The following is a 15,250-nucleotide window of genomic DNA, read 5'->3' on the forward strand; positions in this document are numbered from 1 at the left end:
CTTGGGATTCTCCTTAATCCTGTCTGCCAAGGACATTTTGTGACCCCTTTTTGCCCTTCTAATTCCTCATTTGAGTTCTTTCCTCCTTTCTTTGTATTCCTCCAGAGCTCCCTCTGTTTTTAGCTGCCTGGACCTAACGTACGACTCTCTTTTCTTTTTGACCAATCGCTCCATTTCCCTGGTTATCCACGGTTCTCGAATCCTACCCTTCCTATCCTTCTTTTTTACAGGTACATGCCTATCCTGGAGCCCTAACAACTGTTCCTTAAAAGACTCCCACATGCCAGATGTGGATTTACCCTCAAGCAGCCTCTCCCAATCAACAGCTGCCAATTTCTGCCTAATCCCACTAAAGTTAGCCTTCCCCCAATCCAACACCTTACCCTTGGGACACCACTCATCCTTTTCCATCACTATCCTAAAGCTAACAGAATTGTGGTCACTATTTGTCACATGTTCCCCTACCGAAACTTTGAAGACCTGACCAGGCTCATTCCCCAGTACTAGGTCCAGTATAGCCCCCTCTCTAGTCGGGCTATCTACATATTGTTCCAAAGAACCCTACTGTACGCATTTTACAAATTCCTCCCCATTCAGACTCCCAGCCCTACGCGATTTCCAGTCTATACCAGGGAAATTGAAGTCTCCCACTACAACAACCCTATTTTTCGTGCACCTATCCATTATCTCCTGACATATCCGTTCTTCCACTTCCCTTGGGCTGTTGGGGGGCCTGTAGTATACCCCCAACATAGTGACTGCGCCCTTCCTGTTTGTGAGCTCCACCCAGAGTGACTCGTTACACGATCCCTCTGAATTGTCCTCCCTCTGCACCGCTGTAATATGCTCTCTAACAAATACTGCTACTCCCCCACCTCTTTTGGCCCCTCCTCTGTCTCACCTAAAACACTTGTATCCCGGAATATTCAGTTGCCAGTCCTGTCCCTCTTTCAACCAAGTCTCTGTCACCGCAACCACATCCAAATTCCTCGTAAGCATTAAGGCCCTAAGTTCATCTGTCTTACCTGCTACGCTCCTTGCATTGAAGTAGATGCACTCCAGAACTCCAGGCCCAGTGAGGTCATCCTCCCCCAGAGTGCTCTTCTTCTTTGCCAGCCTTGTCCTGGCCCCAAGCTCGTCCCCAGCCTCCACACTTGTAGACATAATTTTTTGATCCCCACCCCCCTGCCATATTAGTTTAAACCCACCCGAACTGCATTAGCAAAACTCCCAGCCAGGATATTCGTGCCCTTCCAATTTAGTTGTGACCCGTCCTTCTTGTACAGGTGCCATCCTCTCTTGAATACTTCCCAGTGATCCAGGAATATGAAGCTCTCCCTCCTGGACCAGTCCTTTAGCCAAGCGTTCAATTGTACTATCTCCCTATTCCTAGCCTCACTGGCCCTCGGCATTGGGAGCAGCCCAGAGATTGCCACCCTGGAGGCCCTACTTTTTAGCCTATTTCCCAACTCCCTGAGTTGCTCTCGTAGGATCCCCCTGCTCTTCCTATCTACGTCATTTGCACCAATGTGTACAATGACATCCGTTTCTTTATCCTCCCCTTTTAATATGCCAGATTTCCGCTCGGAGACATCCAGTACCCCAGCACCAGGTAGGCAGACTACCCTCCTGGAGTCCTGTTCGCACCCACAGAATCGCCTGTCCGTGCCTCTAACCGATGTGTCCCCCACCACTATTGCTCTCCTAATCCCTCTCTTTCCTTTCCGGGCCACAGAGTCTGACTGTGTGCCAGTAACCTGGTCACTGTGGCTTATCCCTGGAGAGTCATCCTCCTCCACACTATCCAAAACAATATACTTGTTTTGGAGGGGGACAACCACAGGTGACCCCTCCACTAATTGCTCACTCCCCTCCCCTCTCACACCTGTCGCCGAGCCCCTCCTATTATGAGAGACAGCCACTGGAATACTCTCTGGTACGTTACCCTTATGACCTTTACTCCTCCTAACTGTGACCCACGTGTCTTCCCCCTGAGGCCCTGGTGTAACTACTTGCCTATAACTCATGTCTATTTGTCTCTCATTCTCCCTGACTCGACTAAGGTCATCAAGCCGCTGCTCCAGTTCCCTGATGCGGTCCCTCAGGAGCTGCAGTTCCACGCACCTGGCGCAAGTGTGAACCTCCGGGCGGCTAGGTGTTTCCAGGAACTCCCACATCCTACACTGAAAGCAACAAACTGGCCTATCACTCATAGCTACCCTTTTCCTTCATAGGAATGGAAAAGAAAAAACCTACCCCGCTTCGCCCTTTCCCCAAAGCCCTTACAGCTCTCACTCTGCTTCCCACTCCCGACGCTGCCCGCTGTAGACTGCGGCCTCCCTTTTAATCCTCCTGTGCGCTTTTTAAAAAAAACAATTTTTCCTCCCACGTCACCCCGCGCCCGGCCTACTTCCGGTTTTCCAGTTAAAGTTACTAACAAGGAAACCCCGCGAAAAAGTAAGCATTAAAAGTCGATCTCTTACCCTTTTTAGTCTAGCCTCAACTCGCTCCTCACCACCTTGCTCCGGTTGAAACACTGAGATCAATGATCAAACATCATTGATCCTAGCACCAGGGAGGCAACATACCATCCTGGAGTCTTGTTTGCGGCCACAGAAAAGCCCTTGCAATTGAATCCCCTATAACTATTGCATTCCCACCCTTTCTCCTCCTCTTCCATGCAGCAGAGCCAACCATGGAGCAACGAATTAGGCTATTACTACTTTCCCCTGAGAAACCATTCCTCCTGACTGTATCCAAAGTGGTATATCTGTTTTGCAGTGGAATGGCCACAAGACGCTCCTGCACTGCCTGCCAAATCACCTTACTGGTGGTCACCCATTCCCTTTCTGCCTGTGGAGTATTAGCCTGTGTTGTGACCACCTTTCTGAATGCACGACTCATGATACCCTCAGCTTCACGGATGCTCCACAGTGTTTCCAGCCACTGGTCTAGCTCTGAAACCCAGATTTCCAGGAGTTGCAGCTGGAGACACTTCCTGCCCACATGCTGGGCATCGGAAATGTACCTTGCTTCCCAGATGATGCATGAGGAACACCACGGTGTTTCTCCCTTTTCAGTATCAGTTATTACCATTATTACCATTCCTTGAACTTATTACCATTCCTTGAACTTGCTACTTTTTCTGCAGACTTAGATGTCACTTCCTTTATGTCATGCAATCTTTAACTTCTTTGGTTATCCACAATTGATTCACCTTTGTCCTGTTGGATATTGTTTTCTTCAAAGAATGTATATTTGCTGTAGACCATGTAATATTCCTTTAAATACTAGCCATAGACTGGCTACCATCAAATCTTTTAATGCGTTTTCTCAATCCACCATCGCCAACTTTCCCCTCATAGTATCATATTTTCATTGTTCATTTTCAAACTCACTGTAAAGTATTTTTAATATTATGGTCACTATTTGCTAAAGACTCCTTTACAGAAAAGTTGTTCTTTAGCACCTTCTCATTGCACAGTACAAAATCTAAAATAAGCTGATCACTGGTTGGTTCTTCCGCATACTGCTCCAGAAACCCACATCACAAACAGACCATGAATCCATCCTCCCCGGCAGGATCAGTACCAATTAGAGTTACCCAGTCTAACTGTAAATTGAGTCACCTATTGTTGCTGTGTACCCATATTGCGCACAACTCTAATTCTCTTACTTTTACTGTGCATAATGTTACCATTACAACTTGATGGCAACTCCCACCAATGTTTGTTAGTTTGTGCTGTCTCTGAGGTCCACTAAGATCGATTCTATGGCCAGGATTCTCCCAAAATAAAGCTAAGTGCCCAATAGGAGAACTTCCCACCTCTATTTTGGGCGTAATTACCTGAACAATCTCCAACATTCTAGTGCCTTAGAGGGATTCATGTCTGTAAGCAGATGGGGGCATGGCCTAATCCTGCTCAAGAGACCGGCGGCATAGTGCTGAGCAGGCCACTGCGCATGCACCAATCTGTCAGTGAGGCGATTGGCCTATGTGCACTGCACCCCACCACCACCACCAACCACCCCCCCCTCCCCCCCACCCCCTCCAATCACTAGCCTCCCAATGTTTTCCCAGGCCCCCTTCTCCCTGATTGCTAGTCTTCCCCTCCCTATTGCTAGCCTCCCAACTCAGATGGCCGACCTTTCAGATGCCCTCCTCTGATCTCTCCCAACCCCCCATGGCCAACCCCGTTCCCACCCCCACCCTCTCCCCCAAGGCCAGCCCCGAAGCCTGAACCCCTTCTCGATATCCAGCCCAATTGCTCCCTCACTCCCTCCCCCACCGATCCTATTGCAGAGTGGCAAGGGTTCCTCCAACCACCATTGATCACCCCACAATTGGCCCTGACCCCAGTATGGCCCTCCCCATCTGGCCTCACCCCCTTGACACTGCCTGGTGCCCAGTGAACAGTGCCAGAGTACCAGAAGAATATTGTCCCGCTGATCATGTGGAAATTGCTATTACCATATGGTAATCAGCTCTGCATCGATTTCTGGCGTGGTGCTGATTGCCCTAAAAAAAAAGGGACTTCAGCGTTCGGCCGATCGCAAGTCCCGCTCGAACAGCACAGTGAGCCGGGTGAATCCCAGGCCTACATATTGATCCTGTCACTGATATCCTAATCTCATTAATAGTGCTCCACCTCGTTCTGCAATTTTAGCCATCCTTTGAAATAATTAAAATCTTTGAATATTATGTTCCCCGATGTGGTCAGCCTGAAACCATGTCTCTGCATTGGGAGTTAAATCATAACCATGTATCTATATTTGTACCTTCTTACTGTCTGTTTTGTTGTGAATACTGTGTATGCACTCAGAGTTTATTTTAAATATTCTGCCTTCTGATCCTATTTGTTGCTTGGCTTTGTTTCATCTACCTTTTAATTTTACTTACTCCTTTTCTACTTGCTGTTGACAGTTTTGCTTCCCTCCGATTTGAGCCCTCTCTCAGGTTCCCATCCTCTTACCAATCTAATGTAAACCCTCTCATATACATAGAACATAGAACAGTACAGCACAGAACAGGCCCTTCGGCCCACGTTGTGCCGAGCTTTATTGAAACCAAGATCAAGCTGTCCCACTCCCTATCATCCTGTGTGCTCCGTGTGCCTATCCAATAACCGCTTCAATGTTCCTAAAGTGTCTGACTCCACTATCACTGCAGGCAGTCCATTCCACACCCCAACCACTCTGAGTAAAGAACCTACCTTGCACATCCTTCCTATATCCCCCACCATGAACCCTATAGTGGTGCCCCCTTGTAATAGCTCCATCCACCCAAGGAAATAGTCTTTGAACGTTCACTCTATCTATCCCCTTCATCATTTTATAAACCTCTATTAAGTCTCCCCTCAACCTCCTCCACAAACCACGAACAAATCTCCCTGTAACGATGTTGGTCTCAGTTATGGTGAAACCTGTCCATCTTGTACAGATCCCACCTGCCTCAGAATGGTCCCAATGCCTCCAAAAACTGATGCCATATTTCTAACACCAGTTTTCTAGACTGTAGAGATCAAATTTAAGAAGGAAATGGATAGATTTTGAGACTCTAAAGGTGTCAAGGGCAAGGGAACAGCACTGGAGGATGGCATTTAGATAGAGGATAAGCCATGATCTTGTTGAATGGCAGAGCAGGCTCGAAGGGTCAAATGGCACACTCCTACTCCTATTTTCAACGGTTGCTATGTTTTTATGTTTCGATGTTTTCAATTGCTGAGTCTTCTTATTCTTATGCTTACTCACGCATAGCACCAGGAGAAATCCTGAGATTACCGCTTTTGGGGACCTGCTTTTATTTTCTTTCCTAACTCTCTATAATATCTTTTCAGGACCTCATCCCTCTTCTGATCTATTTTTTGGTACCATTGTGGACCATGGCTTCTGACTTTTCCTCCAGAAGAATGTCTTGCAACCACTCTGTGATTTCCTTTCTCCTGATGAAAGGGAGGCAACATAAACCCTGGAGTCACATTTATGACGACAGAAACACCTGTCTGTTTCCCTAACTAACAATAGCACATCATTATTGCTCTTTCACCCTTCTTGCTCTCTTTCTGTGTATCTGAACTGCTCTGAGAAAGCATCGCTATCACCAGTATCCAAAATGGAAAGCTGGTGAGGGAGTGAGATCACTTCAGGTGATTCTTGCACTTGCTGCTTGTTGTCATAGGCAGCCTGGGAGAACCCCATTCCCTATTTGCCTGCTTGTTACTAACCAATGTTTCAGGTTTTTAGGTGTCCAGATCACCAACAACGTGTCCTGGTCCTCCCATGCCGACACTTAAAGTTAAGAAAGCCCACCAACACCTCTACTTTCTCAGAAGACTAAGGAAATTTGGCATGTCAGCTACGACTCTCACCAACCTTTACAGATGCACCATAGAAAGCCTTCTTTCTGGTTGTATCACAACTTGGTATGGCACCTGCTCTGCCCAAGACCGCAAGAAACTACAAAAGGTCGTGAATGTAGCCAATCCATCACGCAAACCAGCCTCCCATCCATTGACTCTGTCTACACTTCCCGCTGCCTCGGAAAAGCAGCCAGCATAATTAAGGACCCTACTCACCCCGGACATTCTCTCTTCCACCTTCTTTCATTGGGAAACAGATACAAAAGTCTGAGGTCACGTACCAACTGACTCAAGATGCTGCCATCAGACTTTTGAATGGACCTACCTTGCATTAAGTTGATCTTTCTCTATACCCCAGCTATGACTGTAACACTACATTCTGCACTCCCTCATTTCCTTCTCTATGAATGATATGCTTTGTCTGTATAGCATGCAAGAAACAAGACTTTTCACTATATACTAATACAAAGTTTATTTATTTGTCACAAGTAAGGCTTACATTAACACTGCAATGTAGTTACTGTGAAATTCCCCTTGTCGCCACAGTCCGGCACCTGTTAGGGTCAATGTACCTAACCAGTACGTCTTTCAGAATACATGTGACAATAAAATCAAATCAAACCTGTCTCTCCCTATCTTTGTGTCATCTCCAAATTTAGCTCCCATACCTTCACTCACCTCATCTAAGTCATTGATATAAATTGTAAAAAGTTGAGGCCCCAGTATAGACCCCTGCAGTACTCCACACGTCACATCCTGACAATCAGACAAAGCACCATTTATGCATACTTTTTTTTCTGTCAACCAACAAATCTTGAATTCAGGCTAATATGTTACCCTCCACACCATGAGTTCTCATTTTTTTTGCAATAACCTTTGATGTGGCACCTTACCAATTCTTTCTGAAAATCCAAGTATAGTATGCGAACAGGCTCCCCTCTTTCCACAGTGCATGTTACTCCTTCAAAGAACTTTAGTAAATTGGTTAAACATTATTTCCCTTTCATAAAACCATGCTGACTTTCCTTGAGTTTGTCTAAGTGCAAGCTATAATTTCTTTAATGATTGATTCTAACACCTTGCTCATGGCAGGTATCAACCGGCCGATAATTTCCTGTTCCTGCCTCTGTCCCTTCTTGAATAGAGGGCTATATTTGCTACTTTGTAGTCTCATGGAAGCTTTCCAGAATATAACAAATTTTGGAAAATTACCACGAACACATCTCATTAGCTACCTCTTTTAAGATACTAGGATGAGCTAGGGCTAACAGGTCTCTGGATCCTGATGACTTCATCCTATTGTACATTGTTACGGTGTCAATATACGGTGGGGGATATATAACAAGGGGCAGGTTAATGATACTAAAATACATTCAAGTTCATATACAGCAAGTTCACATCCATGATGACTTCGCTAGCAAGAGGCAGGAAAGATCCGCGATCATGATCTCACCAGCAAGATCTGCAACTTCTGGATCTTGAGCCCCTATCGGCATTCGCACCAACTGCAAATTTGAACTCAAGATCACCCCCATAGGGTCATACAATACAGAAGAGGCCCTTTGGCCCATCGAATCTGGATAGACAGAATTACACTAAATCGGTTTTAAGTTTATTCATTAGTGTCATAAGTAGACTTACATTCAATTACATTGAAGTTAGTGTGAAAATCCACACTCGTTGCCACACTCCGGAACTTGTTTGGGTACACAGAGAGAATTTAGCATGGCCAATGCATTCCAAACTCCCAGGGAGCGATTTTACCATGGGCAGGGCAGGCTGAGCCAGTAAAATCACGAGAGAGTTAAGAAATCATGTGAGAGCCGAGAAATCAGGTTTGCGCCCGATTTCTCGCCTCTCAAGATCTCTAGGCACCACCTATTTTGGGCGAAATGTTGAATAAATTATTTAAAGATAGTTAATTGCTCATTTTAATGTAATTGATGAGCCTGGGACGCAATCGTCTGGGTTCAAAGAACAAAGAACAATACAGCACAGGAACAGGCCCTTCAGCCCTCCAAGCCCGTGCCGCTCCCTGGTCCAAACTAGACCATTCTTTTGTATCCCTCCATTCCCACTCCGTTCATATGGCTATCTAGATAATTCTTAAACGTTCCCAGTGTGTCCGCCTCCACCACCTTGCCTGGCAGCGCATTCCAGGCCCCCACCACCCTCTGTGTAAAATATGTCCTTCTGATATCTGTGTTAAACCTCCCCCCCTTCACCTTGAACCTATGACCCCTTGTGAACGTCACCAGCGACCTGGGGAAAAGCTTCCCAACGTTCACCCTATCTATGCCTTTCATAATTTTATACACCTCTATTAAGTCTCCCCTCATCCTCCGTCTTTCCAGGGAGAACAACCCCAGTTTCCCCAATCTCTCCTCATAACTAAGCCCCTCCATACCAGGCAACATCCTGGTAAACATCCTCTGTACTCTCTCCAAAGCCTCCACGTCCTTCGGGTAGTGTGGCGACCAGAACTGGACGCAGTATTCCAAATGCGGCCGAACCAACATTCTATACATCTGCAACATCAGACCCCAACTTGTATACTCTATGCCCCATTCTATAAAGGCAAGCATGCCATATGCCTCCTTCACCACCTTCTCCACCTGTGACGTCACCTTCAAGGATCTGTGGACTTGCACACCCAGGTCCCTCTGCGTATCTACACCCTTTATGGTTCTGCCATTTATCGTACAGCTCCTTCCTACATTATTTCTACCAAAATGCATCACTTTGCATTTATCTGGATTGAACTCCATCTGCCATTTCTTTGCCCAAATTTCCAGCCTATCTATATCCTTCTGTAGCCTCTGACAATGCTCCTCACTATCTGCAAGTCCTGCCAATTTTGTGTCGTCCGCAAACTTACTGATCACCCCAGTTACACCTTCTTCCAGATCGTTTATATAAATCACAAACAGCAGAGGTCCCAATACAGAGCCCTGCGGAACACCACTAGTCACAGGCCTCCAGCCGGAAAAAGACCCTTCCACTATCACCCTCTGTCTTCTGTGACCAAGCCAGTTCTCCACCCATCTAGCCACCTCCCCCTTTATCCCATGAGATCCAACCTTTTTCACCAGCCTACTATGAGGGACTTTGTCAAACGCTTTACTATAGTCCATATAGACGACATCCACGGCCCTTCCCTCGTCAACCATTCTAGTCACTTCTTCAACAAACTCCACCAGGTTAGTGAGGCATGACCTCCCTCTCACAAAACCATGCTGACTATCGTTAATGAGTTTATTCCTTTCTAAATGCGCATACATCCTATCTCTAAGAATCTTCTCCAACAACTTCCCCACCACGGACGTCAAGCTCACTGGCCTATAATTACCCGGGTTATCCTTCCTACCCTTCTTAAATAACGGGACCACATTAGCTATCCTCCAATCCTCTGGGACCTCACCTGTGTCCAGTGACGAGACAAAGATTTGCGTCAGAGGCCCAACGATTTCATCTCTTGTCTCCCTGAGCAGCCTTGGATAGATTCCATCAGGCCCTGGGGATTTGTCAGTCTTCATATTCTCTAACAAACCTAACACATCCTCCCTTCGAATGGAGATTTTCTCTAACGGTTCAACACTCCCCTCCGAGACACTCCCAGTCAACACATCCCTCTCCTTTGTGAATACCGACGCAAAGTATTCATTTAGGATCTCCCCTACTTCTTTGGGCTCCAAGCATAATTCCCCACTTTTGTCCCTGAGAGGTCCGATTTTTTCCCTGACTACCCTTTTGTTCCTAACGTATGAATAAAATGCCTTGGGATTCTCCTTAATCCTGTCTGCCAAGAACATTTCGTGACCCCTTTTTGCCCTTCTAATTCCCCATTTGAGTTCTTTCCTACTTTCTTTGTACTCCTCCAGAGCTCCCTCCGTTTTTAGCTGCCTGGACCTAACATACGCCTCTCTTTTCTTTTTGACCAATCCCTCAATTTCCCTGGTTATCCACGGTTCTCGAATCCTACCCTTCCTATCCTTTTTTACAGGCACATGCCTGTCCTGTAGTCCTAACAACTGTTCCTTAAAAGACTCCCACATGCCAGATGTGGATTTACCCTCAAACAGCTTCTCCCAATAAAGAGCTGCCAATTTCTGCCTAATCCCACTAAAGTTAGCCTTCCCCCAATTCAACACCTTACCCTTGGGACACCACTCATCCTTTTCCATCACTATCCTAAAGCTAACAGAATTGTGGTCACTATTTGCCACATGTTCCCCTACCGAAACTTTGAAGACCTGACCGGGCTCATTCCCCAGTACTAGGTCCAGTATAGCCCCCTCTCTAGTCGGGCTATCTGCATATTGTTCCAAAGAACCCTCCTGTACGCATTTTACAAATTCCTCCCCATTCAGAGTCCCAGCTCTCAGCGATTTCCAGTCTATACCAGGGAAATTGAAGTCTCCCACTACAACAACCCTATTTTTCGTGCACCTATCCAGTGTCTCCTGACATATCAGTTCTTCCACTTCCCTTGGGCTGTTGGGGGGCCTGTAGTATACCCCCAACATAGTGACTGCGCCCTTCCTGTTTCTAAGCTCCACCCAGAGTGACTCGTTACACGACCCCTCTGAATTGTCCTCCCTCTGCACCGCTGTAATATGCTCTCCAACTAATACTGCTACTCCCCCACCTCTTTTGGCCCCTCCTCGGTCTCGCCTAAAACACTTGTACCCCGGCAATTGTTCATTTGCCTTCGTTACCTCGCTGGGAGGTTCCCTCCAGCGAGAATCACATATGGACCCCAGGAACGGGGACCAGTCATGATGGCCTCGCCAGTAGAACTTCAGGCCTTTGAGGCCCCCACAGGGGGTCGAGTACAAGAATGGGGTGCCTCTTGGGCAGTGCCAGCCTGACATAGTCAGGCACCCTGGCGCTGCCCATTGGGCCTGAGGGGGCAGGGCCCGCTGCCATGCTGAATTGCGATTGTGGGGGGCGGGGGGGAGCAATTGATATGGGTGGCGGGGGGGTGACAGGGGCAATAACTCTGGATGGGCTGGGGCTTGTGGTCGACCACGGGCCCCCACGATAACTGGGTGGGGGGGTGGGTTGAGGCCCATTGCAGCAACAAACAGCTGACAGATCTCTCAAACCTATTATCTCTCTGCTGGTTGCCATTGTGCATGTGCCTGCACATGGACAATGGACTCTGCTGCTGCAGCAGCCTTGCTCCTCCCTTTGTTCTCTTTGTTCCAGTGGCTGGAAATGGTCGAGTCCATTTTTTCCTTCTTGAAGTATATAGGATATGCAATTTGGACTTCCCAAAAAAACGGATCTGAAACTCTCCTGTTTTCACCCTAACTAGGCATTTGGAATTTCTCATAAAATTGCCCCCCTTGGGTGAAAGAAAATTTCTATGACTTCCTCAAAATCTCTCTCCCTCATTTGAAAATTATGGCCTTTCTTTACTGACCCTTCAAATAAGGGGAACAGTGGCTTCCAATCTAGGGCAGCACGGTTGCACAGTGGGTTAGCACTGCTGCCTCACAGCGCCAGGAACCCGGGTTAGATTCCCGTCTTGGGTGACTGTCTGTGTGAAGTTTGCACGTTCTCTCCGTGTCTGCGTGGTTTCCTCCGGGTGCTCCGGTTTCCTCCCACATTCTGAAAGACATGCTGGTTAAGTGCATTGACCTAAACAGGCGGCGGACTGTGGCGGCTAGGGGAATTTCACAGTAACTTCATTGCAGTGTTAATGTAAGCTTTACTTGTGACTAATAAATAAACTTAAACTATCCATACCCCTCAACCTCAATCAGGTCCCCCTTCAGCCTTCTCTGCTCTAAAGAAGACAACCTGAGCCTATCCAGCCTCTCTTCATAGCTCAAAATGCTCTATCCCAGGCAACACCCTATTCTGTACGTTATACAGAAATATACAGTAAATGGCAGAACCTTTCAGAGTATTGATAGGCAAAGGGATCTGGGTGTACAGGTACACAGGTCACTGAAAGTGGCAACGCAGGTGGATAAGGTAGTCAAGAAGGCTTATGGCATGCTTGCCTTCATTGGGTGGGGCATTGAGTTTAAAATTTGGCAAGTTATGGTGCAGCTTTATAGAACCTTAGTTAAACTGCACTTGGAATATATGCCAGAATTTTACCGCCTCACCTGAGGTTCGTAAGATCCCACCTGAGGCCAATGGAGAATGCCATTCTGCGAGCCTCGCCCACCCGGATTCCGGGGCACGTCTGTCAGTAAACTTTTGGCAACAGTGTTCAATTCTGGTTGACACATTATCAGAAGGATGTGGAGGCTTTGGAGAGGGTACAGAAAAGATTTATCAGGATGTTGCCTGGTATGGAGGGCATTAACTATGAGGAAAGTTTGGAGAAACTTAATTTGTTCTCACTGGAACGACAGAAGTTGAGGGGCGACCTGATAGTCTACAAGAGTATGAGGGGCATGGATAGAGTGGATAGTCAGAAGCTTTTTACCAGGGTGGAAGAGTCAATTACTCGGGGGCATAGGATTAAGGTGCGAGGGGCAAGTTTAAAGGAGATGTAAGAGGCAAGTTTTCTTTTACACTGAGGGTGGTGGGTGCCTGGAACTCGCTGCCAGGAGAGGTCGTGGAAGCAGATACGACAGTGACTTTTAAAGGGCGTCTTGACAAATACATGAATAAGATGGGAATAGAGGGATATGGTCCCTGGAAGGATCGGGGGCTTTAGTTCAGATGGTCGATGCAGGCTTGGAAGTCCGAAGGGCCTGTTGTTGTGCTGTAATTTTCTTTGCTCTATAATTATTGCCATTCTTTTATCACAAGCACCCAATATTTTTGCCCTATGTTGTGTTTACTGTTTGAGGCCTGTGGACCGCTCTCACTCATGACTCCTTTCTCTGGCTACTCATCTCTACCCAAATCGATTCCACATCTCCTGAACCATATTCATCTTTTTTACACCTATGCCATCTTTGATCAACCATGCTACACCTCCACCTTAACCTAGTGTTAGGATACCAGATCAGAAACCCTAAAGTATATTATGAAGCTAGAGTAGATCCCAACATTTTTTCTTTTTTGTTATTGTGAGGATAAGATGTTTCACTCCATGTGTGATTCTATTGACCAACTAGGGAGCTTTAATCAAAACAAATTTTATTTTAACAACACATTTTAACTAAAACAAACGAATTAGCTGAACTTTTAACAAGGGAGGCGATGACCTAGTGGTATTGTTGTTAGACTAGTAATCCAGAAATTAAGCTAATGGCAGGTGATGGAATTTGAATTCAACAAAAAAAATCTGGAATTAAGAATCTACTGATGACCATGAAACTATTGTTGATTGACGGAAAAACCCAACTTGTTCACGAATGTTGTTTATGGAATACAATCTGCCATCCTGACCTGGTCTGGCCTACATGTGACTCCAGAGCCACAGCAATGTCATTGACTCTCAATTGCCAGCGATGCTCATGATTTACAAATGAATAAAAAACAATACTTCAACATGGCAAGATACAATTCTTAACTGCTAATCTGTCACTATCAATTCTAATCAAGCAATATTTCTCTGATAGACTATTGAGAGAGAGAGAGAGAGAATTCTTCTACCAGCTCCAGCAGCAATTGCTCTTTATTTTAAAATTAAAATGACAGTTTTTTTCCTGCAAGCTCAGCTCCTCCCATTAATGACATGACTATACATGTCAATCAACCTTTGATCTTTGTGTCATCATTGTCTACAGGTACAGTGCCAGAAGACTGGAGGATAGCAAATGTTGTCCCCTTGTTCAAGAAGGGGAGTAGGACAACCCTGGTAATTATAGACCGGTGAGCCTTACTTCTGTTGTGGGCAAAGTATTGGAAAGGATTATAAGAGATAGGATTTATAATCACCTAGAAAGGAAAAATTTGATTAGGGATAGTCAGCACGGTTTTGTGAAGGGTAGGTCGTGCCTCACAAATCTTATTGAGTTCTTTGAGAAGGTGACCAAAGAGGTGGATGAGGGTAAAGCGGTTGATGTGGTGTGTATGGATTTCAGCAAAGCGTTTGATAAGGTTCCCCATGGTAAGCTTTTGCAGAAAATACGGACACATGGGATTGAGGGTGATTTAGTGGTTTGGATCAGGAATTGGCTAGCTGTAAGAAAACAAAGGGTGGTGGTTGATGGGAAATATTCATCCTGGAGTTCAGTTACTAGTGGTGTACCGCAAGGATCTGTTTTGGGGCCACTGCTGTTTGTCATTTTTATTAATGACCTGGATGAGGGCGTGGAAGGATGGATTAGTAAATTTGCGGATGACACTAAAGTCAGTGGAGTTGTAGACAGTGCAGAGGGAAGTGGCAGGTTACAGAGGGACATAGATAAGTTGCAGAGCTGGGCTGAGAGGTGGCAAATGGAGTTTAATGCGGAAAAGTGAGAGGTGATTCAATTTGGAAGGAGTAACAGGAATACAGAGTACTGGGCTAATGGTAAGATACTTGGTAGTGTGGATGAACAGAGGGATCTGGGTGTCCATGTGCATAGATCCCTGAAAGTTGGCACCCAGGTTGATAGGGTTGTTAAGAAGGCGTACGGTGTGTTAGCTTTTATTGGTAGAGGGATTGAGTTTCGGAGCCAGGAGGTCATGCTGCAACTGTACAAAACTCTGGTGCGGCCGCATTTGGAGTATTGCGTACAGTTCTGGTCGCCGTATTATAGGAAAGATGTGGAAGTGTTGGAAAAGGTGCAGAGGAGATTTACCAGGATGTTGCCTGGTATGGTGGGAAAATCGTATGAGGAAAGGCTGAGGGGCTTGAGGTTGTTTTCGTTAGAGAGAAGAAGGTTAAGAGGTGACTTAATAGAGGCATACAAGATGATCAGAGGAATAGATAGGGTGGATAGTGAGAGCCTTTTTCCTCGGATGGTGATGGCTAGCACGAGGGGACATAG

At 46.2% G+C, this 15,250-nt stretch overlaps 1 protein-coding gene across 1 annotated transcript in view; it reads left to right on the forward strand.

Annotated features, from left to right (window-relative positions):
- The window catches only part of LOC144493944 (dynein axonemal heavy chain 8-like), a 1,661,706-nt gene that overhangs the window by 250,924 nt on the left and 1,395,532 nt on the right, over positions 1–15,250 (forward strand). The window lies entirely within an intron of this gene.

This window comes from Mustelus asterias, chromosome 5 (assembly GCF_964213995.1).
Source record: "Mustelus asterias chromosome 5, sMusAst1.hap1.1, whole genome shotgun sequence".
In the NCBI taxonomy this organism is placed as follows: Eukaryota; Metazoa; Chordata; class Chondrichthyes; order Carcharhiniformes; family Triakidae; genus Mustelus; species Mustelus asterias.